Raw genomic sequence first — 25779 nt, forward strand, 5'->3', positions numbered from 1 at the left:
GGGGTACAGAGCCCACAGTGGGGTCCCCCGTGTCCACCGACTTTTTGCCCAGTGGACACGGATTGCCATTGAGGATGGAAATGCATCCCGGATGCTCAGATTCCACTCTGGTGCTGAAGCAGCCCAGGCGTGCTGTCACAAGGGGAGGTGCAGCTGGGAGTGGGGAGTGGGGGTGTCACTGGCAGCGGGATTGCGACGGAGCTGGCTCAGGGCTGGGGGTTTCAAGGTACCAAACCCCCCTCGGCTCAGTCAATCGCTAGGAGAGTTGATCCATGGCTTCCGCTGGGCCATGTGGCGGGGAGGGATAGCTCAGCGGTTTGAGCATTGGCCTGCTAAACCCAGGATTGTGAGTTCAGTCCTTGAGGGGGCCATTTAGGGATTCGGGGATTGGTCCTGCTTTGAGCAGGGGGTTGGACTAGATGATCTCCTGAGGTCTCTTCCAACCCTAATAATCTATGATTCTGTGTGACCACTGACTTGTTTCTGAGCCTGCCCAACTCCTCCTGGCCCTTGCCTGCCAGAAACCCACAGTGGCGGTAGGGCCCCCCCACAGCTGGAAGAAGTGAGTCTGGCCACCTCCACCCATCCCTTGCTGTGACACAGCACCCCCTAGCAGTGCCCAGGCCGGAGGGTATGAAACCCTTAGGACTGGCCAGTGCCTGAAAGGCCTTGAGGTCAGCGACGAGCAGGCTCAACCTGCTGCTTCTGGCCTGTCACCCCTCGGAGGGCATCATCCCTGATGTGCACCAACTGGGTCCGTCCTCTGTGTTAATTCCTTCCCGGCCGTCCCTCTGTCCGTCACAGCTAGGCCAAGGCCATCTGGAGATTCCTAGGTGCAGACCCCACGCTGACCAGGGAGGTACTGCACATCCTGCTGTGTGACAGCCCGGAGAAGGGCCAGGCTAACGCTAGACAGAGCCAGGACAGGAGTTGCCCCCAGCCAGCCCGGCTGCCCCTGGCGGTAAGTTCCCAGCGCTGGCATTCAGCCCTCTTTCCCGGCTGCATTCTGCACACAGGCACGGCCTTCTGACTGTGTCTTGTTCCCTTCCAGACCACACGAGGCCTGTGGAAGCTGGTCGGGGCCCTGGGGCAAGCGGACACACTGGAGGGACTTGAGGACGACCTGTTCGCCTCTTGCTTCCTGGCCATCACCTGCTCCCCGGCACGGCACCTCTCGGGAGCCCAGCAGGACCTGCCCAGTGATGTCAGTCCCCGCAGGTAACGTGTGGGACTGATGGATTCCAGAACCCACACAGTGTCTGTGTTAGCCCCGAGGAGGGGGAAGTTTCCTGCTTGGATCCTTGCTGTCCAGGGACCCCCAATGCCTTCGGGGGACTGAGGGTTCAGATCAGCCAGGCTTCTCGTGCTTAGGAGCGGACAGAGCTGCCCCGGATACTCAGGGTACCAGAGAGCTCCTCAGAGTGGGCAGCTCATGGGGGCAGGGCTCAGAGCAGCAGGGTGTTCGGGGGGCACTGCATGTACTTTTCTCCCCAGGGTCAGTTTCCTGGGTGGGAGGGGGAGGAATTTTCGCATCTTTGGAGGAGAGTGTAGGTCACATCTGCAGACACTCCCTCCTGCCCCCACAATTGGGGAGCGGAGAACCAAAGGCAGAAGTAGAGCAGCTTCTATTCTCACCCTGATCCCTTCAGTGCTGCAGCAAGGGAGTCCTGCCCCCACACCATGCGTAGAGCAGGCATCCCCGCATCACCATCTCCTGCCCCCTTCTCTTCCCAGCATGGCCGTGCAGGCGCTGGTGCTGGTGCTGCACCTCAGGGGCAGTCAGCCAGCTGTGGAGCTAATGGACCAGGAGTGAGGCTGGCAGCTGCTAGAGGAAGTCCAGCCCAAGGAGTTCGCTCTCCTTAGCAGGTGAGGACAGAGGCTGGAGGAGTCACATTCTCGCTCTGGAGCCCAGTGGGGCAGAGATGGGAGGGGGTGACTGGGACCAGGCCGGATTCCGGCATGTGCAGGGTTGTCATGCACACGTCAGCACGAGTTCCTTGGCAGTCCCCTGCAGATGGAGAAGGAGCCTGAGGCCATGCGGAAGCAGGTTGTGAAGGCCATGCTGCAGCAGGCAGAGGACAGCAACACCCACATTCAAGGCAGAGCGCTGCACGGCCTCAGGGACTCAGTAACCGAGTTCCCAGAGAAGGTGGGTCTGAAATGGCAGGATACTAGGCAGAGAGGGCTGAGCAGGAAGCTCCTGGTTCCCCTTCTCCCCAGCCCATGGCCCCTGTGGAGCAGACTGGGCTGTAGGCTGACTTGCCTGGACTGTGGTTCCACTCAGGCTGACAGAGCTTTGCTCACCGAGTGGCATCCAACCCCTTCTCTGCAAGTCAGGAAGAAACTAGGCCAGATCCTGGGGAGCTTTTTCTGCGTCGTGCGCGAATGCTGTGACCCCCGCGCCGTTCTGGATGCCATGTAAGGGGTCTGCTGGATGCTGCAGGACCCCAAGGTGTCTTTGAAGGTACATGTTGACGTCCCGCTGGCCCTGCAGGTGAGAACATTCTTTGAGGATGGAAGTACCAAACAGGGCAGGCCCCATGGCGCTATAGGGCCCCCCACAGGGGGAGATGCTCAGGACCTGCCCTCACACGGAGGGAGCTCAGTGTCCAATGCAGGCATGTTCCTGGACTTGTAGGGCAGCTCAGCTCCTCTGCCCGGGGAGGGAGGGATAGAATCATTCTTGGGCTTTGGGCCCACAATTGTTCGGCAGCCCTGGGGCCCAGCAGGAAGGAGGGGAGTTTGCAGAGAATTGCCCTGTCATTTGAACTAGCTAACACCTCTCTGGGCTCTGCATCTGCCAGGCTGATTCCCAAAGCATGGGAGGACCTGAGCCTGTCCCCCCTAACCACCCTGCCCCCCCGTCTGCAGGAGAACAGCGGCCTGAGGCGGGCCTCCATGCAGCTCTTTGGCCACCTCAGCAAATTTGTTTACAAGAAGTCGTCCCTCTTTAGGGCTGAGGTGGAGGAGAGCATGGGGACGCTGCTCATGCACCTACAGGACGGAGACCCCCAGGTGGCTCAGGTGAGTGCAGCTGAGAGCTCATAGGGGCAGGGGTGGCTGGGGGCATTATAACAACACGACAGAGGTGGTGCAAACTCTGCCCTCCAAGCCCCAGATCTTCTCAGTGCTGACCTGTGGCACTCAGGACAGGGGCCCCCCCACTAGTCCAGCCCTTCTCCACCCCACACAGAGCTCTGCCAGCCCTCAGAGTGTAGCTGTGGGGTAGATCTGTGGGGTTCCCTTCTCCTCCATTCCCCACAGGCACCTCCAGCCTCCCTGCCCAGCCAGACTCTCCGCGGCTTTGGCTCCATTTTACAGGTTGCTCTGTTTAGTGGCCAGGCCCAGGTCTATCTGTAGCCCCTAGCAAGTGACCTGACCCAAGCAGGGCCTCAGGGAAGGGCAGGTCACTGAGGCCGGCTGGCTCTCCATTGCTGCTGCCCTGCCCTCAGTTGTGTGCTAGCTCCTGTCTGGGAATGACCAGCCTCCTACAGCAATCCCCTCCCCAACCCACCCCATGTAGCAGCCCCTAATAGTGCCTGGGAGTGAGGGGAGACCAAGTACGTTGGTCACTGGGTGTTGCTGTTAATGGCCTGTTAGGGACCCACAGGGAATGGCCCCTTCCCTGCTCCAGGAGTGTCCCTCCCCAGCCCCAGCGCTCAGGCCTGGCTCCTCTTAACCCAGCCAAGATGGAGTTGGGGGCTGTTGGGGCCTGGGGAACAACTGTTAGGCCAGAGGAGAGTCTGCAAAGAGGTGGCTCCTTGCTGCTCCAGCACAGTGGAGTCTCCCCAAGCCACACAGAGCATGCGAGTTGGCGCTTAGGGTGGCTCACCAGCTCCCTTCTTGCCCTCTCTGGCAGGTGTGCAGGGTGGCATTGCTGCGCTGCGCACACTTCCTCAGCTACCAGCCCCTGCGCATGCTTGTGCGGAGCCAGCTGGCCGAGGAGGCGGCCCCCACCATCTCCGCCTTCCTGAGCGATGCCTGCAGGACCCTGGTGAGTGAGCTCTGGGGCGTGGGCCCTGCAGGACAGAGGGGTGGGAAGACCTAGGTACAGAGGGGTTTCCCTGCTCCAGGGAGCCCCTTCACTGACTCAGCCCTATTCCCTGCCCTTGAGGATGGCTCCCCTACAAGTCAGCTCTGTCCCATGGGAGGAGTTAAGGGGGAGAGGGCTCTGACAGCCAGAGATTCTTCACCTCCATAGCACGCAGCTCCCCTCAGCCTGGGGAGGATGTGTGGCTTGGGACTAACTGGGTTCTTGGCTTCCCAGCTCCAGGACTGCGTGGGGAGGCTGTGCAAGAAGGCTGCCCTGAGAGCAGCAGCTGCCCAGCAGCTGATAGGTAAAGAAAGGGCTGGAGCTCTACTTCCTATTATCGCTCCCTGCCCCATGAGTCCGGGGCCCAGTGCCACAAGCACACTCCCGGGGGGGAGGGGGCAGACAGGCCTCCTCTGCCCACACGCAAACCCATCCAACTTCCCACCTCCTTGGGACAAAGGGGGAACCAAGGCTCCTTGCAGCCAGATGCTGGAGGGCTTTGCAGCCAGAGAGTCTCCTCTGTCCTGGCCCTGGGCAAGCCCAGCACCTGCAGCAGGGGCAGGCCCGAGGGAGAGATCCTACCTCCCAAAGGTCTCACCCTGGTTCCCCTCGGCCCCCCCCCCCCGAGGCACTGGCCCCAGCCAGGTTCCCCTGCCTGTACAGGGAGGGCTGAGATTCACAGGAAGCCCCAGCCCTGCCCACCCCAGCTACCACCAGCCATGCAGGCAAAGAGCCAAGGTAACATCTCTGCCACTGTGCTTCACGTCAGCACCCAGTATGAGCACAACACCTCTTCTAGCCTTCGTGGGGCACGAGGCCAAAGGTAAAATGATCCCAGTAATCTTGAGGACTGACTCTCCACCCAGCTCCTTCCCCTCCTCTGCCTGGATGGTTGTGGGAAGGTAGCACCTTGAAGGACAGAAATACAAGTGGTGGCTTGTGCCCTGCATGCTGTTAAATAACCAGGCCCGCCTGCCTCCTCTGGGATACATGATGGACAATTGAAGCCAGAGTAGAATAGGAGGCTTGGAATGCCCACCCTGCTGTAAGTCACAGCTGAGGGGTATTGCTGTGCTGGGAGGAGGGGCGGAGGGGAATCGGGAAGGCGTTCTAGGGGCAGGGGGTAGCAGCCAGATCACACAGTGACCAGTTCTTTTCTAGAAATAGAGGTACCGTTGGGGTTTGAGATAGCAGCCGAAGTGGTCCTGGACAGAGCTGATAATTTACAAAGTAACCCCCATGCCCACTTCTTCGAGCTGGACTTCATCCTGCTCTTAGTAGTATAAGAGCCCTACCATCAATCAAACCCTAACCCCAGCCCTTGACCCCTTAAACCATGCCCCCATAGGACCGCCCAGAGAGGCGATTTGATCAGTCGAGGGAGTTCTGGGGCAAAATCCATCAGAGGAAAAAACTCGCATAGAGCAGTGAAGGGTGGATGGGAGACACACTTAGACCCCTCATGACCAGGGTGCAAGATTAAGACATCTCCATTAGCATACAGAATGAAGAACAGAGACTACTCCCTAGCCTCATCTACATGAAAGATGGGACATGGAGACATCTCAATTTGCATACAGAATGGAGAACGGAGAACTGCACTGAACTCTGGGACCAGAAAAAGCAGGGAAGCACGGCATCATGGGAATCTCTGCTCCAGATCTTAATGTACCTATACCTGCCCACACCCAGCTCATCAATCATCAGACCAATTCTAGTAAGGAATCCTTGATTGATATCCAAAATACTGAAGCAGCCTAGTTGCATTGTGAGCTCCCTGGAAGAAAACATCACCCATAGCCAAGAGTGATCAGCTCCTATTGTCTAGCCTAAAGAAAACCTTGAGTCATCAGCAGGACCAGCGCCAGGGTTTCTCGCGCCCTAGGTGCACGGCCCTTTCGCCGCCCCCCGCACTGATCCTGCGGCTCTGGTGGAGCTGCCGCAGGCATTCCTGTGGAGGGTCTGTTGGTCCGTGGCTCCGGTGGAGCTGCAGCAGGCATGCCTGCGGGAGGTCCACCGGAGCCGTGGGAGCAGTCGACCATCTGCAGGCATGACTGCGGCAGCTCCACCGGAGCCGCGGACCAACGGACCCTCCGCAGGCATGCGTGCGGCAGGTCAACCGGAGCCGCCTGCCGCCCTCCCGGCAAAATGCCGCCCCCTCAATAATCCTGGCGCCCTAGGCGATTGCCTAGGCTGCCTAAACAGTAGCGCCGGCCCTGGTCATCAGTTAACCTGGAAAGAAATCTAGTGTTCTCCCTTGAACCATTGTATTTTCTCTACAAAAATCCCTACTCACCCTCCAGTAAGTGTTCTGATGCATAGACCCAAGCTGTGCATCGGTTCCACTGGGACTCCATCTCCTGACTGATCATGATGGGGGCTCTGCCTGTCTCCTGCCCTCAGGACCCTGAACTACCACCATCACCTGGGAATCCTGACCAGTTCATGCTTCAGATGAAGCATCAGGGCATTCCAAACCTCATACACATCAAACCCAAGGACAAAACAAAAGGCTCTAGCAAAAACCAACCACACAAACATAACTCCAGTTCCTCAGTGGCCGTCACCACACCAAGCCCTGAGAAAACTGTGAGCTCAAACACCCACCTTCACAAACAGCATGTGCTGTAGGGGTTGTGAATAAAAAAACAAGGACTGACAAATCATTCTTCCAACTCCCCCATATTCTAGTATTTGGGAAAAGTATGATGCTTGATTCAGAAAACTGATGGACGCTGTTTCCTTGGGGGTTCTAAAAGAACGCTATTCTAAAAAAGATTTGGGGAAAATATGACGCTTCGTTCAGAATACTGGTGACTGCTATATCCTCAGGTGGCCTAAAAGAAAGGAGGGCTGGAAACCACATCAAAAATTCCAAAGCTCTGGTGTGTGACTTTGAAAAATACTTCAATTTTTCCAAAGGGTAGCTCTGAGCAGGCATGACTAGCTGTGGAAAGGGGCCTGGGTAAAAAGGGCACCCTCATGGGTACACATCAGCTTAGGTGTAAGCAAAATGGGGAACAGCTCTTGGGGGATAAACAGATGGCTGCCAAAAAGTTCCAGGCCAGGGATGCTGTACAAATTTTTTTAAAAGGCTAAAGAGGTATTGAGGAAAAAGCCAAAAAGAGATGCCCCGTACTGGCGGCTCTCAGACTGGCTCATCTGAAAATGGGGAGGTGGAACCCGACTCTTATTCAGAGTCTGATTTAGAAAATTCCCCAGAGGGCTCTCTAGATGGATCCCCGTCTACTCCTGATGATCCTCACGGAGGCCCCTCGGAGTCTGATTCTCAAATAGCCTCTGATGTAGAAGATGCCGCTGATGGTCCCGTAGAGGAACTGCCAAGTAACCCTGAAAATGCAGAGGTGTGTATGGAGAGAGTGAGAAGTTGGCAAAGTGAATTATCTAGATTTGGGGGGTGGGGTCGGTGTATTGTGACGAATTTCATTTTGTCAATCTTGAGTGAATAAATTCAGCTCAGCATGTTCTTGAAGTCATACACAGGGGGATACAGTTAGTTCTCGATGACGTTAACGGTGGAGTAGGCCCTGATTATAGAATATCAGGGTTGGTAGGGACCTCAGGAGGTCATCTAGTCCAACCCCCTGCTTAGAGCAGGACCAATCCCCTGATATTATGTTCAGTTACCTTTAGAGAGCTGAAATTTAACTAACCCTTTGTTTTTGGTCAGAAGAACTAGGGATGAGCTGTCTGCTGAGGAGTTCTTAAATCAGACCTCTAAGCTGCTACAGAGCAACAGAGAGTTGCATGTTGCTGGGACATTGCACCTCGTTGTGACACTTGTAAAAAACAGGGGTGGAGGTGCTCGTACAGTTGTGAATTCTATCCTCAGTAGTCAAATCATCCATAAAAAGACAATGTTTGGTAGACCTGACTTACACCGGTACCAATCTGTGTTTTGTGGGTGGGCCCTAGGTAGTTATGTTCGACTGTAAACCTACAGATGCAGAATTGTTAGGGAGGGCAAGAAAGCTGCATGAGAAACTGGGGTGGTCAGATAAAAAAAAACGGTTCTGCTCAGTGACGTAGCGACGTTGGAACAGCATTTAGGAGTCAACATACAGGTGGTGCTGTATGCGGCGAAAAGAGGATGGGGCTTTTTTAAAATGGGGGGCCTAGTGTACTCCAAGAGTATTTTGTTGCACGGTAAGAATTACTATGGGGTTTTGGATGTGAAAAAGTTGTTCGGTGCGAAAAATTATTGTGAGTTTTGCCACACAGTGTACAGTCACGACCACTCTTGTAGGTATCGTTGCTGCCTCTGTTTGAGTGTAACGTGCTCGGAGAGCGTGGGGGAGCAGCTGAGGTGTCCTACCTGTAGACTGTATTGTCAGTCCAAGGAGTATTTAGACAAGCACATTGATTGTGCATCAAAAAAACAAGTCGAATGTCTGTAAGTCTTATGTGGACAAGCGGCACAGGTGTAAAGGGAGGCACGGTAAGCAGTGTCAGGGTTTGAACGCTGGTGATGGGAGACAGCCACCTCTGTTTCATGGACAGCATTAGAGAGCCCGAATCATCAGAAAAGTATATTTTTTTATGCTTTTGAATGCATGCAGGAGACTGGATTGCACACACCCAATTACATTTTTGCTATGTCCCTAAAGCTGGAAAAATCCTGGGAATTTAAGGGCAATGAGTGTCTTTCTATGTTTGTTAAGACCTTTATTGGCAAAGAGATCCGGGACGACACATTCCTAGCGCACAATTCCAAAGGTTATGATGTGTACTTCATCATTAGACAGTTAATGAAGGAAAAAATGTGCCTAGAACTGATCACTCAGGGTAGTAAACTAATGTGTATGGAAGTTAAGGTCCTGGGCATTTGTTTTATAGACTCTTTAAACTTCTTGCCCATGAAGCTTAGCAAGCTCCCACAGGTGATGGGGTTTGAAGGGTGCCAAAGATATTTTCCTATTTTTTTAACACTTTAGAAAATCAAAATTACACGGGGTCTATGACCAGCGTGGAGCACTATGGTGTGGAAAGCATGATACCCAGGGAGAAAGCCATTTCTTGACTAGTATCGGGACCACAGATATGAAACATTTGACTTGCAGAAAGAGCATGCGTATTACTGTCAGCAGGATGTCAAAATTTTGAGACAGACTTGTATCCTATACAGAAAAGAAATTATGAAAATGACGGAGATGGGAGATATAGTAGAGAAAGAACCTGGTAAATTCACCGAGATAAAACTGTGTATAGATCCATTCTGGTACATAATTCTGGCATCTGTCTGCGTGACTATGTACAGGTTTATGTTTCTGGAGCCTAACACAGTAGCTCTTCTCCCTCCAGACAACTATCACAAGCAGAAAAAGAGATATTCGACCACATCTATTCAGTGACTGTCGTATACCTCTCACAAAGAAAATATACAGCTATGGCATGCTTTACAGGGTGGGGAACTACAGGTAGGCCCCTACTTTTTAGACGCTTATGCCAGTGTTGACGGGGTATGCATGGCCTTTGAGTTTAACGGGTGTTTATTCAATGGTGTCACCTGTTGTTGTGAAAAAGCACAAAATTCTGTGACGGGGACATCTTTTGGGTTTCTTTATTACAAGACACAGCTCAAGCCTGACTGTCTGAAATGACTTGGTTTTGTAGCGAGTACTCTCTGGGAGCACGAGTGGGATATGATGAAAGAAACAGACAGGGAGCTTACAGGTTTCTTAAACCAAGCCCAGTTGCCCAAGCCTCTCATGCCTAGGGATGCTCTTTTAGGGGGGAGAACAAACGCTACCTGCCTATATTACAAACCTAACCCTGGGGAAGAAATCCATTATTATGATTTAGCCAGCCTGTACCCTTTCGTAAACAAAACCAAAGAATACCCTATTGAACACCCCGATATAGTTTATGACAAATTTGGACCCCTTGAAAATTATTTTGGAATTGCAAAAGTGAAAGTATACCCCCCATGAGGCCTCTTTTCCCCATTGTTAGCTGTCAGAGTGGGCGGCAAGCTTATGTTCCTGCTATGCCAAACCTGTGCGGAAACCGAGCAGCGAGAGACATGCACCCATACTGATGAGGAGAGGGCCATCCTGGGGACTTGGTGCACAGTAGAATTGAACGCAGCCATAGCGAAGGGGTACGCGGTGGCTAAAATCTATGAAATCTGGCATTTTAATGAAAAATTTGATGAACTCTTTTCAGCATACATAAAATTACACCTCCGCCAGAAGCAAGAGGCTTCAAAGGGATTCCAGCTGGTGGAAAATGAAGAAAAACAAAATGAAGAAAAACAAAATAAGTACATTAATGATTTCTACCAGAAAGAAGGCATGTGTTTACGCCAACATGCAATTAGGTCGATCCTCGCTAAACACCAAATCGCTAAACTGTTTTTAAATTCTCTGTGGGGTAAATTTGGCCAAAGAACAAACCTACCCAACACCAGCATCATGAGAAACCCTGACAAATTCTTTCAGTACCTGTTTTCCCCCAATTATGAGGTTTCATCCTGTGAATTTATCGACGATGAAACAACGTGTGTGTCTTGGAAACATGCAAAAGACCAGTACTCTGTCTCTGGCAATACCAACGTCGTCTTAGCCTGTTTTACCACCGCTTAAAACTATACAACCTCCTAGACAGGTTGCCTGTACCACGACACTGACTCGGTGGTATTTGTGAAAAGGGTGACTGGAATCCCCCTCTGGGGGATTATTTAGGGGACCTCACGAGTGAGATCCAGCCAGATCAACACATCACCGAGTTTGTGTCGGCAGGCCTGAAAACATACAGATATAAGCTGTCTGGTGGAAAGGCCTGTATGAAAGTCAAAGGTATTACCCTAAATATAACAAAGTGTGAAAAGATTAACTTTGACAGTTTGAAAGATCTAATCCTGGACAATTGCACGAGCCTGCAAGAAAACACCTCAAAAAAGATAACTCTCTATTGTAAGAAACACAAATCAGCGGCAAATAGAGACAAAAACCTTAAGAAAATACAGAAAGTTGTTTACAACAAGAGGGTTCTAGGAGAAAGGTTTAAAACCCTGCCCTACAGCTTTTAAAAATAGATACGAGGTGGAAACATTTCTTTTCTACAATTCTCGCAGGGCCTAGCAACTGCGGCAAAAGTTACTTAATAAAAAATGTGTTGGATAATGCCAAACAGACATTGTATTTTCTGCCTGAGAATATTGTGTGATGGTATAGTTGTTGGCAACCTCTGTATAAAGAACTGCTCTGTAAATATCCCTTTATCAATTTTGAGGGGCTGCCTGATCTTTTGACAATGACCATTTGTTTCCTACTAATAAAGTAAATATGATTATCATAGATGATCTGATGAACTCTGCTTGTGAAAGCGATGAAATCGAGAAAGCCTTTACCAAGTACGTGCATCACAGAAACCTGAGCATTATGTATATAGTTCAAAACATATTTTATCAGGGGAAAAAGAGTCGCATGATTAACCTAAACACAAAGTACATGGTTCTGTTAAAAAAACACCCAAGGATAAATTATAAATCGCTAAGCTCGCTCGGCAAATGTACCCTGGCAAAACTCAAATCTTTCTAGACGCTTTTGAGGATGCTACCAAAAGACCTTATGGCTACCTGATGGTGGACTTAAATGCTTCCACACCAGAAGCTTATAGACTAAGAACTGGTCTTTTCCCTCCAGAGTGGCTGGTGGTTTATACTTTGAAAAGAACAAAAGCTGGGTATAAATAGAGATGAATTATTGTCAGGCCCCTTTTTTAACAGCCAGGGTTGCTGACCGAAAACATGTCTAACTGCGTGAAGAGAAACTTGGTCCTTTTAAAATTACTTAGCAAATCGTCCCCCCAGCAAAGGAGGGCTATACTGTGTTCGGCCTCTGACGATTTAGTAGCGGCCATCTCAGAAATAGCAGTTAATACCTTAAAAGAAAATGTACCTTGGACACAAAATCAAGTGCTTGTGCTGAAAAAGAGACGCAGACTTATAAAAACTTTGTGTAATGAAAGGGTTTCACTTAAAAGAAAGAAACATCTGGTGAAGCAGTCTGGGGGGTTTATCGGACCGCTGTTAAGTTTTGCTATCCCTCTGATAATGGGATTTTTGACTAATCAATAATGGAGTATGCAGAAAAAGTGTACCTGGTTCCCAGCTGCCAACTGGAGCAATTAAGGGCTCCCCCTCTGGCACAGGAAAATATCAGAATAACAGCAACTCACTTACTGGATGCTGAAATGAAGTCTGTTCTTCAAATAACTGATCTAGCCGAATACTAAAAGGCTAAACTTTACAGCACCGTGCTTCAAAGGTACCGAAAGTACGTGAAGCAGAGCGATACGGATAAAGGGAAAATAAGTCTGTTTCTACCGGAACAGGAACAGAGTGTGACTGCCAAACCCTCAGAAACACCAAAGACCTGGAGGTGATGAATAACGTGAATAAGCGTTATAAGAAAAATGCATTAGTATTGCTAAATAAGCTGGGCCAGGATAAAAATGTCTCTTCAAGGAATGATAAAAGGGCTTTTATGTACAAAGGCTCTGTGTTTAATGGTTCTAACATGCTTGACTTAGTGAGGGCCATCACCCAGACATGCTGTTCCTAGCAGACATGTACCTAAAGGATGGGATGTGTTTATGAATGTCATGGCGGAACTGAACATACTATCTTCCGTCATGGGCAATGTGGCCAACAGAGAGGGGTCACATGACCCACTTCTGGATGGGTCTCCACGCCCTGGAACTTCCCCGATTGATCAGATCTCTCGGGGCAGTCCTATGGAGGAAGAGTTTAAGGGGTCAAGGGTTGGGGTTGGGGTTTGATTGATGGTAGGGCCTTTATACTATTAGGAGCAGGATGACGTCCAGCTCGAAGAAGTGGGCATGGGGGTTACTTTGTAAATTATCAATTTAGTCTGGGACCACCTTGGCTGCTATCTCAAGCCCTGATGGTACCTCTATTACTAGAAGAGAACCGATCTGGGACAGATCTCTCTCCAACAGCTTCTGTGATAAAGGCAGAAGTTGCACACACAAAAATATCAGCTTCTCAGCAATCTCCTTGTCATCTTTAATTGCTCTCTTGATTCCCTCCGTTCTTTCATAGACTTCTGATCTCCTTAAAGTGTTTTTTAGTGTTTGTCTATATCCCTTCAGTTATTTGCTCTTCACAAGCCATCTTAGCACTTCTACTTTCCTGCTTACATGCTACCTGCTGTAATTTAGGCTTCTGTTTACTCCTCACCCTGCCTCTTTTAAAGAATTTGTTTAGCTCAAATAACCTCTTGGCTCTGGGTAGTATTAGTGGCCTTGCTGGTTAGGAGCTCGCTTCACTACAAAGCCAATGTAAAGAGTCTCAAATGCCTCATCCCTCAGCAAGAACTGCCCCCCCCCCCCCGCAGTTTGTCCTCAGCAGTGACTGTGGCGGGGTGGGGGGAGGGAAGATGCTTGTTAAAGGGAGCTGGGGAGTTTTCTGACAGCCAGGGTCACAAGTTGGGAGAGCCCAGGACTGCAGCCAGAGTGAAGGAAATTCTGGCTGCAGCAGCCTTATTTCTCTCTTGCTCCGTGGATTTGAGCTGTGAGAAGTGACACTGGGTCTGCTTGCGGGCTGCAGTTCAGCCTGCGACTCCACCAACCCCTGCCCACCCTTCTTGGGCTGACTGCAGCCTCTACAGGCATGTATGACCCAGGTCTAGGATAGCCTGCTCAGCACCTGGCTGGGTCTGCCTAGTGAGCAGCTGGCAGGGTCAGCCTCTGACAGAACTAATGCCCGTGATGCGGGTGAGGGGTTGAACTACACGCTCCAGCCCTGGGATGTGTTTCCTCAGCACCTGGCTCAGTTTCCTCAGCTCTTGTGCAGCCCTTTGGATCAGCTGTTGAAGGCAGGAAGGCTCAGAGCTAGAATTTCCTATCCCCATAAGTGTAAGCAGTCAGGATGAGCTCTACCCTGACATCTGGTGGTGAATTATGGGAAATGTGGAAAGAATTTCAGAAAGTGTGAATTCTCAGATATTTGCATGGGCACACCCAGCATAGCCCAATGCAGCCTGGGATGGTTATTTTGACAGCTCTGGGATCTCCAATTTCTTTGTTATTGGGGCAGGATAAATAAAGTGTTGCCACCTGATTATGTGAATGAGGAACTATGAGACTGCTTTATGACAGAGATGTCTCAATATAACTTAAGTGACACTTGCTAAACAAGGGACATGCGTTCCAATACCCAGTGAATTGAGAGAAGTTGGGGATTGGTGTGTGTGCATGCTTGATGGTATGGGCACCTTTTGAGGGCCTGGAACACCAGTCTCCACAGTCTACAGTCTCCTCTCTCCACTGTAAAAGAGTAGAGCTAATTTTGATTCCATTAGGAGTCTATCTAGAGACTGCTGAGCTGAGCTGAGCTGAGTTCAGTTCATGTTGGGCCAATGGTGCACCAGCACCAGGGCTTCCCTACTAAGAGCTGAAAGAGCTGAGCTGAGCTCACTGAGTGCTGTGTTAACTAGTGGGGGAGCCTGAAGACCTATTGTTAAGTGGCTGGCAAAGCAGAGCAGTTTGCAGCATGTTGGAGCAGCCCATAGAACAGTGAGCAGAGTGAAGTGGTTTGCAGAGACGGCTGAAGGAATGGCACAGCTGGTATAGTGGGAGCTGGTTGTGGTGAAGGCTGCAGCAGAACTCCACAGAGAGGCGGAGCAGTTGTCCCTGGCCCATGTAAGGTCCCCCTTAACACCTTGTGTGGACTTCCCCCCCCCCCCATTTCCACTCAGGCTTGGGGGGTAAAACTCTGCAGATAAACTTTTGAATTCTGGGGTGGCACTGACCAAAGACTTTCGGGTTGTTGGACTTCGGGGTGATTGGGCTTAAGACTCTAAAGGGGAAAGGACATTGCCAAACGTATTTGGAGGTGGGGTTTTGCTTATGGTTTGTGTTATAATCCTGTTTGTGGTGTTTCTCCAATGGGATGCTGCATTGTTTCCTTCCTTTATTAAAAGGGTTTTGCTACACTCAGACTCCGTGCTTGCGAGAGGGGAAGTATTGCCTCCTAGAGGTGCCCAGGGGGGTGTGGTATGTAAGTGTCCCGGATCACTGGGTGGGGCTCGAGCCGGTTATGCATTGTGTTATTGAAACGGAACCCCTGGATACTGAACCCGGCCCTTGTTGCTGCCAACTCAGAGGGGCAGAAGGGTTACATAAGCATAGCTGGGGCTGGGGAGTGGGGATTGAGGGGTGGTCAACCGCTCCGTGCATGCAGGGGCTCTTGGAGCTGTCACTTGCAGGGGGCTGGCAGAAATCCTTGGGAGAGATGGTTAGTGCTGGGTCTGCAACACGACTTCCTGGCATACCCCAGGCTGGGTTCTGCAGAGTTAGTTCCAAATGAGCCTCGGAGCAACACCCCCAGCCTTGCCCTCAGTAGGGACTGCTCAGAGTCCCTGCTGGCAACACCGCAGCTGATGAGGTAGTAGGGGGAAAAGTCTCCTCCAGCAGCCAGGTCTCCCATCAGAAGTTGTTTTCCCCCCTCTTGTGCAGTCCACCCTTCTCTGCTTGCCACTGCCCCCTGCCGACCAGGAACGGCTCACTTCTGACTCCCAGATCCTGCTGACCAGCTGTGGTTCCTCTGCCTGGGCCAGGATGGGAACAGCCCACGGGGCAGGGAGTTTCAAACTATAGCTGGGGAGAGGATACCCCAGAACCAGCCCTGAGGGTTTTCTCCGTACTCCTACACTCTGCAGGTCACTCCAACTGGGTTCTGGCTCCCAGCCACCATGCGATGTGGCTTCTGTCCCCTGCCCCTGGAACCCTTCCCCGATTTCTCCCTGCCCCTCCTCCCAGCACAGCAATACCCCTCAGCTGTGACTTACAGCAGGGCGGGTGTTCCCAAGCCTCCTGCTCTTCTATGGCTTCAATTGTCCATCATGTATCCTAGGGGAGGCAGGCAGGCTTGGTTATTTAACAGCATGCAGGGCACCAGCCACCGCTTGTATTTCTGTCCTTCAAGGTGCTCCCTGCCCCCAATCCAGCTGGGCAGAGAAGGGGAAAGAGCTGGCTGGAGGAGTTACTGTATCGCTCTGAGGCTGGTTGGTTCGCACTTTCTCCCACCGAACGCAGCCTATCTGACTCCTTTGTGCCCCATGGCAGGATTGGAGGGGGACACACACATGTGGCAATACTGTTTATCTCACATCTAGCTTCCTGTGCATGCATAAATTCAGGCCCCAATCCTGCAATTTATTTTAAGTGGATTGGCTTTTCATCTATGCCGAAGCCCCAGTAACTTCAGTGAGGCTCAGCCTCGCAGCTGGGGTCCTCCTGAGCAGAGCCAGTTGCAGGAGCAAGGATTTACGTGACAGCTGCCAGGAACAGATGCAGTCATGGTAGGGTCTATGAAAATAGTCTTTTTGTTTAAATATTTGAGAGCTAAATAACAGGAAGATTGCAGTGCTGGTAAGACAGATGGGTCTGTGAGAGGATCTCTGTTTGGAGCTGCTCCACAGGGTGAAAAGGAGAACCTCCGTCCTACAATGTGAGAAACCCAAAAGGTTTGTCAGAGTCCAAGAGAAAGAAGCAGCAAAACTGAAACTGAGCAGCCTAACTGCAGAGTGAAACAGCAAAGGGGAAAGAAAGAGCAGCAGAGCACCTTTGATTTTTAAAGCCTTTAATTTTAAACTCACAATAAGGGATCTTGTGAGTGTCCCTTCACCTCCCCCAATCTGTAAGGATTTTTATTTCTCTAGGCTATCTGATCAGAAGATCTCGGGGAGCCTTACAATTTACCTCCCGCTGAGTCCCCCTTTTAAGTCCATCTATCAGAGCTGACCCCAAATGAATAACACACACACAAATGTAAAACAACCAACAACACTTTAGTTGCTAAGGGGAGAGGAAGGAAGGGAAAGGGGAATGGATTAATGATTCTGGAGATTCAGAATAACACACAGGCAAACACATGCACTTATAATACAAGATCTTCTTCTGCCTTTACAGACATCAGTGATAAAGGGGCTGCAGGATCCAGATGACAGAAGCCAGCAACAAACACCGACTGTGGACGACAGATGAACTAGACAGGTACTTATCCCTATCTTAACTCCCACCCTAACCCGCTTTGCGTCGTCCTGAGTGCATGATTGATCTGACTAATTGGACCAGGTCCGTGTATGCAAGTTTGCTTTCCCAAAACAACAAACAAACAACTCCAACTTAATTAGTAAGTAACTATTGCAGGCCAATAGCCAGTGGCAGGATTGTACCGCACTACGAGAGAGAGCGAGACACCTGAACCTCTGACAGCTTAAAAGCTCAAGAGCCACTGCCCCTGGCCCCTCCCCTCATTGGTCTTTATAGGGAGCTGTTGCTGGGCAAGGTCAGATTCCTGCTCTTTCCATTTTCCCGCCTTTTCTGAGGAACAAGAACCTGACCCAAAATGGAGGTTGCCTTGTCCTTTTACCAAAACAAAATGGCCTTTTAATTTACAGAACTTATTTTAACTTGTATACATAATAATTTGGCAAACGTGTAAACTGAAATTAACACCTCAGCCTGCTTCATGCTTTCAGAGCACCCATACCCAGGCTGTAGCAGGTGAGCACACCCCACCCGATCGCCCCCTGCCCCAGGGCATGGCTGGAGTCACTGCAACTCTCAGGCAAACCCACAGCCCGAGCAGCGGGTTTCACTGGGGAGAAGCCACGTCGCTTTCCGAATCCAGACCGTCCGATCCCGGGGGTGGGGGGCACAACTAGGACCAGAGTATAGAAAACTGTGTCTGCTGCTGGTGCACATGTATTCTCTCTGCTCTAGATGCACAGACATGGTGGAGTGCTGTGCTGGAGGAAGGAGGGCACAAGAGATGTAACAGGCAGGCAGGAGAATTGGTGAGAGGGAATAACAGAAAACAGCAGGAGCTGCAGGGAGAGAGAGGAGAAGGAGCCTCTTGTGTACCTCTCTGGCACCTCCAAGAGCCTGGACTGATTAACACCAGCTTCTCAGGGAGCTTCCTGTTTCCTGCTGCTTCCCTGAACCCACTTGAGGAGAACAGGCAGTCAGCTGAAGTAGTAGGAGCCAGTTAGGCCCTTAAGATGCTGATATCTTCCCTCACTCAGGCTCTGCTACCAGCCTGCTTATTTGTCCCCTTCAACTGAGTGTTAAGAGCTACTATAGCTGGCACAGAACAGCTGTCACGAGTGAAAGAAGAAAACGCCCCTCCGGGGCAGCATTCAGAAATAGAAAGCAAGCAAAGGAAGCTTTTCTATCCAAGCAGGAAGGAGCTCTCCTGAGATACAGAGACACGAATGTTCACGGTGAGCCTTCCGGCCCCAGTGAGGATGTGAATGATGAGGGGATGCCCGATCTTCCAGTTAGTCAGAGTGCAGGTGACCTGGCAGCTACTGCAGCATCCATATCTCCATCTCAAATGGATGTAACTATGCACATTCCTGAAGAAAAATGTAGATCAGAGAAGTGTGTCGTGGAGCGCAAGAAACAGCTGCTGCTGAGTTTTGATCCTTAAGTCAAGATGATCCAGGATTGTGGACCTACTTGAGCAGTAGCCTGAGGGACTTCCTTGTACGCATGGGCCACAGCAAGTGAAAAACTTCCTGTTCCCCAAAGACAATGAAAATAGAAGTTTCCATCCAACACATTACTGGCGTGAAATCCCCAATGGTGACAAAGTGGAGAGGCCATGGCTTATGTACTCAAAAACCCAGAATGCTGCATACTGGTTTTGTTGCAAACTCTTCCAGTCTAATGTTCCAGACACATGTGGGTTCTACAGGAACAAAAGACTGGAAAAATCTGGCTAGAAATCTGGCATGCTATGAGAAGGCAGCAAATCACCAGAGAGCATTCCATAGGTGGAAAGAGCTTGAGATGAGACTAAGGTTAAAGGCCACCATAGATGATCAGCATCAAGAGAAGATTGCATCAGAGTCTCTTTACTGGCAAAATGTTCTGAAAAGGCTCATTGCCATTGTGAGGATGCTTAGTACTCAAAACCTAGCACCACGTGGCACTTCAGATCACCTGTATGTGCCAAACAATGGAAACTTCCTTAAAATTGTGGATGGCTGAGTTTGATGCTGTACTCCAGGAGCATCTAAAAAGAGTTACCACCCAGGAAATGTACACACATCACTATCTTGGAAAAACAATTCAAAATGAGATCATACAGTTACTGGCAACAAAGGTCAAACAGAAGAGTGTGGCAGATCTGAAGTCAGCGATATTACTCTGTTGTTCTGGACTTCACACATGACATCAGCCATACGGAACAAATAACTTTAATGGTGCTGTTTATAAAAACAACAGAACCTAGTGAAAATGTCCCTGCAATGGTGACTGTCAGAGAGCATTTTCTAGAATGTATTGACATTGATGATACTACAGGAGCTGGTATGAAAAATGTGCGTCTTAAAAAGCTGGAAGATATGGGAATTGCAATAGCTAACATGAGAGGTCAGGGCTATGATAATGGTGCCAACATGAGAGGAAAGAACAGAGGAGTCGAGACACGGATCCGAGAGTTAAACCCTCGAGCTTTTTTTGTCCCGTGCAGTTCTCTTTCATTGAACTAGGTGGTCAGTGATGCAGCATCAGCTTCTAGTGAGCCTGCTGAATTTTTTAATGTAATTCAAAGTATCTATGCATTTTTCTCTGCTTCAAGTCATCAATGGCAAATTTCAAAGCAACATCCTCTCCGACACTGAAACCACTGAGTGCCACACAATGGGAAAGTTGAGTGGAGGTGATCAATCCTATCAAACACCAAACTGGGATGATAGATGATGCCATATTTGCCATTATGGAGGATAATGCTATGAGAGGAACTGTTCATGGGAGAACAGTGGCAGAGGGAAATGAAATCACAGAAATATACATAACTTCAAATTTCTGTGTGGTTTAGTGTTGTGGCATGACATATTGTTTGAAATAAATGTTGTAAGCAAGAGACTCCGAGGTGTTGACCTTGGTATAGCTGGAGCAATGGAACAACTGGACAAAGCAAAGTCATACCTACAGTCTTCCTGGTCAGATGAGGGATTTCAAAATGTTTTGAAGAGTGCACCAAAGTTGGCAGAGGAACTTCACACTGAAGCTATTTTCCCACCCATTCAAAAAAGCAAGAGTCACTGAAGAAGAAGAAAGAAGAGGTTTTGATTACAAGGCACGGGATAATCCCATAAGCGACCCCAAATAACAATTCAAAGTTGAATTCATTAACTAGGTGCTAGATTGTGCAATACAGTCAGTTGAAGAACGTTTCATGCAGCTCAAGGAACACAGCAGTACATTTAGGATGTTGTATGATATTCCAAAACTCTTCACTATATCTGAAGAAGACCTACACCAGCAAAGCAGGGTACTGGAGACAGTGATGACATATGATGACATGCGCAATATTGATGTGAGTGATTTAAGTGATGAACTGAAAGCCCTTTCAAGATACGTTTCAGCAGGATCAAGTCCAAAGGCTGTTCTGGAATATATGTGCACAAATAAGATGACCACTCTCTTTCCAAATGCTTTTGTTGTTCTGTGCATACTTCTAACACTTCCTGTAACAGTTGCCAGTGGAGAAACACAGCTTCTCCAAGCTGAAGTTAATAAAAATACATCTGCGCTCCACAATGACACAGGATAGGCTGGTCAACCTTGCAACCATCTCAACAGAGCATGAGCTGGCCCAGACTGTGGACCTTCAGCAGGAAGCAGTTCAAATCTTTGCAACCAAGAAGTTATGGAAAGCACCACTTTGATCATTCAAACAGATAAAAATGTCAGTGCTTAATATGCAGACAAGAAAAGTTACCTTTGCTGTTCAGGCGTTTGAAAGTTAAGTGTTACTTACAATTTTTGAACAAGGCATTTTAAGTTGTTAGTTCTCCTTTATTGGGGTAGGAAGCAGAGCAGTACCATGAGAGGAGTAGAATAGGAAGAAGACAGAATTGAGACCTTTCAAAATTTTGGTGTAATTTGAGCTCCCCGCCTCAGGTGCCAAAATGTTGTGGGCCGGCCCTGCTGGCTGTGAACAGCCATGGGGTCAGCCCTGGGATTGCCATGGGAACCAGGCCTTGCTGTTCTGCAGGCTCCCAGTACCATGGTGGGCCAGTCACTTGGGCCCAGATCCTCATGGATTTAGGCACCTAAATCCCACTGAAGTCTTACCTTCTCAGTGTCTCAGTTCCCTATCTCTGCAGTTCGGGTTACAGCCCTGCTCTACCTCCCAGTGGTGGTGTGAGGAAAAAGACCTTAAAGATTGGGAGGTGCTCAGCTCCTACAGTAATGGGGCCACAGGAGTACCTAAGACAGACTACAGACAGGCAGAGATATGAGAAAACACACACAGAGAAATGTGAAACACACATACTCCCAAACAGAACCATGCAGTGTAATGTATGTTATAAAACACACACACACACACACACACACACACACACACACACACACACACACACACACACACACACACACACACAGAACCATACAACGTATTGTATGTTATAAAAAACACCCACAAACCACCCACAAACCAACCACACACAACAAGCCCATGGATCAGGCTGAACTTGTTACTATCACACTCATTTCACATGCCCTTTCCTCCTAGTGTTTGTCACACTCACTTGTTGCATCTTGTTTTAAATCAGGCCCTGTCCCTGCAAACACTGGCCAGGATTCCACAAGCCAAGGAGGGTCTGCCACATGCATGAAGGTATCCACCGATGTGGACCCATTTGTGGGATTGTGTCACTTCTACATGAGTTTGCTCATGTGAATAGTCTAATTGACTTCACTGAGGCTCTGCGCATGCACAGAAGTCCTTCATGATGATCAGAACAGTTGCTGAAATCATTCCCAGAAGTGTGAGCAGCCAGAGAAGCTTGAACTGAACCCTGTATTAAAATGTACACTCTCTGTCTCCACTTCTGCAAATGTGCTCAATAGCCATTCACATTGTTCCCTAAGAGTTTAAGAAGCATGGCCTAGTATGGGGCTAGAAATCACACAAAGGCAGCCATTTAAAGATACATCCCTGTAAGAGAAGAATTTTGGCCCTGTGAATTTCCCATGTTGCAGAATTTGGCTTCCAGAAAGTAGCAGAGTACAGTTAGTTCCACACCACCGTTGCCTATTCTCTCCGTTCACTCATACTGCACCGTGATCCTTTGTCCAATGAGGGTTTTGATCTGACCTGAATTGTTTTCAGGATGCAGTTTCTTGGGATTCTGTGTCTAAGTCATCCTACCTCCATGGTCAAACGCATGGTAGAAGGCTCTGGGGGAGGAAATCTCCATGAGGAGACCCTAGCTGAGATACCTTCACATCATCCTGGTAGAGGATGAAAAGGGAACAAAGCCACAAGGCCCACCCTCAAGCTCTGCACATCCCCAGAGCTCCACAGAAGGCCAGGGCTCTCCATGCAGAGGCCTTTTACCTCCAGACCAGCTCTAGCCCCAAATTCAGTTAAGGCAATGGGAGCACTAGGTCCACAGCCCCACTGAAAATCAGCCCCCAGGTGTCCCCAGTTGGACACAAGAAATGAAGTCACCCAAAAGTCAGTAGCTGCTTTTGAGAACGTTCACCTCCCTCTCTCTGTGCCTCAGTTTCCCCATCTGTAAAATGGAGATAATACTCCTCACCCATCTTGCTAAAGCACTTTGAATGACGAACACTTGGTAATGCTTTTTGGAGAGATTATAGAGAGAGATGAACTTTCCTCACACACGGATCAAAGAGACATAGTAGCAACCATATTGCTTCCTACCCCTTTGACTGAGTCCCTGGAATGCCCAGTGAAAATATGCATCCATTGAACTTTACATCTGCCTTTACATCTCTCATAGCCTCTAAACTGCTCCTCCATGGCACATTGGAAAAGCAGATGCCCCTGACAACACTTCCTGGGGTTGATGGGACAAAATATTCTTGTTACAAAGGAACATTGAGATGATCAGAAAGCCGGAGCCAGGGACCATCCTGCAGTTTGGCAGCTTTTCCTTAAGAGAGTCAAGAGCTTTGATTCATTCTAAATTTGACTCTTCCTCAGTCACTCTGTGTGAGTGTGTGGATGCAGAGAGAGAAAGTACATGGGGTGTACCTATATGGGTAGGAAAAAGCAGGGAGAGGAGGCAGGGAGCAGAGACAGGCACTAGGGAAAGGCACCCTCGGGGAATGGGGAGCCAGTGGGTTTGGGGAGGAACAGCCAAAAAGGGACAGAAAGAAAGAAAGAGGCGTGGCGGGGGGAGAGAGAGAGATAAGAGGGAGGCCTGGAAGGAAGGAGAGCTGGGGAAATTCAAGGGAAGATCCTACAGGCCCCAGGGAAAGGGGTTGGAGGAGGTGCAGAGGAAGAGACTAGAAAAGACTGAGAGGGAGAAGATGAAGGGGGCATGAAAATCATAGCAAGAAGAAGGGATAAAGAAATGGCTCAAGGGGAGGAGAGAGCAAGACAAGTCACCACGTTATGATCCAGCAGGGCTAGTGGAGCCTGTTGTAATAATTTGGGCCTCGTACGCCTACCCCGACTGTAAGCTTAACTTTGGGTAAGTGGATAAAAAGTTGATCAAATGTTCCAATAACTCATAACAGGGAATGCTGATGAAAGGGAGACAGACTGACTGAGCCCAAACAGAAAGGCCAACTAGTAACTCAAGGACAGTGTTAAGGTCATGCCTGGTCAACAAGAGAACTGTGGGGCTGGAAATCAAGGGACCAAAACTGGTGTGTCAGAAATGAGGTCTAATTGGTGGTCAAAATTATAAGGGGAAGGACTATTCCACCCATGGGTCCCTTTGGGGTACGTTCGAGAAAAGACCTTATGGGGTGTCATAAACAGATAAGTAAGAATTAATAGAACAGAAGTACTTTATATCTCTTTTGCCTGCAAAGGGTTAACAAAATTAGTGACCCTGGCTGTCACCTGACCAGAGGACCAATCAGGGGACAGGATACTTTCAAATCTTGAGGGAGGGAAGTTTGTGTGTGTGCTGTTAGTTTTTGGTGGTTGTTCACTCTGGGGGCTCAGAGGGACCAGACGTGCAACCAGGTTTCTCTCCAATCTCTCCGATACAGGCTCTTATAAGTTCAGAATAGTGAGTACTAGGTAGATAAGGCGAGTTAGGTTATGTTTGTTTTCTTTATTTGCAAATGTGTATTTGGCTGGGAGGAGTTCAAATGTGTATTTGGCTGGAAGGAGTTCAAATTTGTATTTTGCTGAAAGGATTTTAGTTTGTACTTGTATACTTAGGCTGAGAGGGTATTCCCAGTGTCTATAGCTGAAAGACCCTGTAACATATTCCATCTTAAATTTATAAAGATACTTTTTACTGTTTTTTCTTTCTTTAATTAAAAGCTTTTCTTGTTTAAGAACCTGATTGTTTTTTATTCTGGTAAGACCTCAGGGGCTAGGGTCTGGATTCACCAGGGAACTGGTGGGGAGAAAGGAGGGAAGGGGGAGAGAGAGGCTAATTTCTCTCTGTGTTAGGATTACTGTCTCTCTCAGGGAGAGTCTGGGAGGGGGAGAGAGAAGGAGGGGGGAAGGTGCATTTTCCTCTCTGTTTAAGATTCAAGGAGTTTGAATCACAGTGATCTTCCAGGGTAACCCAGGGAGGGGAAGTCTGAGAGAGGCAACGGTGGGGGAGAGGGTTTACTTTCCTTGTGGTAAGATCCAGAGGGTCTGGGTCTTGGGGTTCCCCGGGCAAGGTCTTGGGGGGACCAGAGTGTACCAGGCACTGGAATTCCTGGTTGGTGGCAGCGCTACAGGTTCTAAGCTGGTAATTAAGCTTAGAGGAATTCATGCTGGTACCCCATCTTTTGGACACTAATGTTCAGAGTGGGGAATTATACCATGACAGGGGAGAATGAAGTGCTCTGACTAGCTGGGAGATGGGTGGACAGGAAGAAGTGAGCTTCGGCACATGGCTGCCACATCCACCATCTCCTGGGGACCTCAGGATCCACCATAACGGTGTTGGGCCTTCATGATCCTGATCCTGATGCCGAGAAATGTCCTGTCCAGACCAAACCTGAGAGAGAGGGACCCAGATGACACTACCACCTCCACTGGCTCCGGCCAAATCCCAAACACCACCTGGGATATAAGACTTTGGTTCCTGCTGTCACCACCGCCCCCACCTTTCTGTGTCATATTCCTTCCTTCCTATTTCTCCTTTTTCCTCTCCCTCTCCTTTTGCCTTCTGTTTAGTAAGAGTCTGCCTGAGCTGGCCAATACTGGGTATTTTGCAACACTGCTGTGATCCTGTGACTACAGAGGCAGCAAAAAGCAATGTTCTAAGCAGCCCAATGCTGGTACAAGTTTGCCAGGTCTCAGAGTGGCTGATCAGACTGTGTGCTGTGCCGTTAGTTCAACAGCAGTGAGGCTGCAAGTGGAAGTCAACACTGAAACTGAAGCTGCTTTTTCAGTCTTTACCTTTTTGTGTGTTTTTGGCTTGTTCTGTCTTTTCGGAAACAGTATCCGTCTGCAACAACAGCTCCAGCCCATCTCAACTAATTCCTTCTCTTTCCCAAACACAAAGAAACAAAAAAAAGCAAACAAAAATTACAAAATAACAAAGAGAAAAGCAAAGGACAGTTATTTCCATCTTTAATACCATCAAAGAGACCTTCAGACAGGGCTTTTCCCTTCTAAAAACTCTCGATAGCAAAAGAATATTGTTAAAACAAAAGCCTCCCTCAAGATGCTACATTTTAAAGGTGAGAACTGTTTCCTTCTTGTTCTGTGTCTTTAATAAAAGATTACAGAGATTTTTAAC

The 25779-nt window shown here is 49.2% G+C and overlaps 1 pseudogene; it reads left to right on the forward strand.

Annotated features, from left to right (window-relative positions):
• Positions 1 to 22009, forward strand: part of LOC127044652 (maestro heat-like repeat-containing protein family member 1) — a 63652-nt pseudogene extending 41643 nt beyond the window's left edge.
• Positions 22010 to 25779: the final 3770 nt, after the last annotated feature.

This window comes from Gopherus flavomarginatus, chromosome 2 (genome assembly GCF_025201925.1).
Source record: "Gopherus flavomarginatus isolate rGopFla2 chromosome 2, rGopFla2.mat.asm, whole genome shotgun sequence".
In the NCBI taxonomy this organism is placed as follows: Eukaryota; Metazoa; Chordata; order Testudines; family Testudinidae; genus Gopherus; species Gopherus flavomarginatus.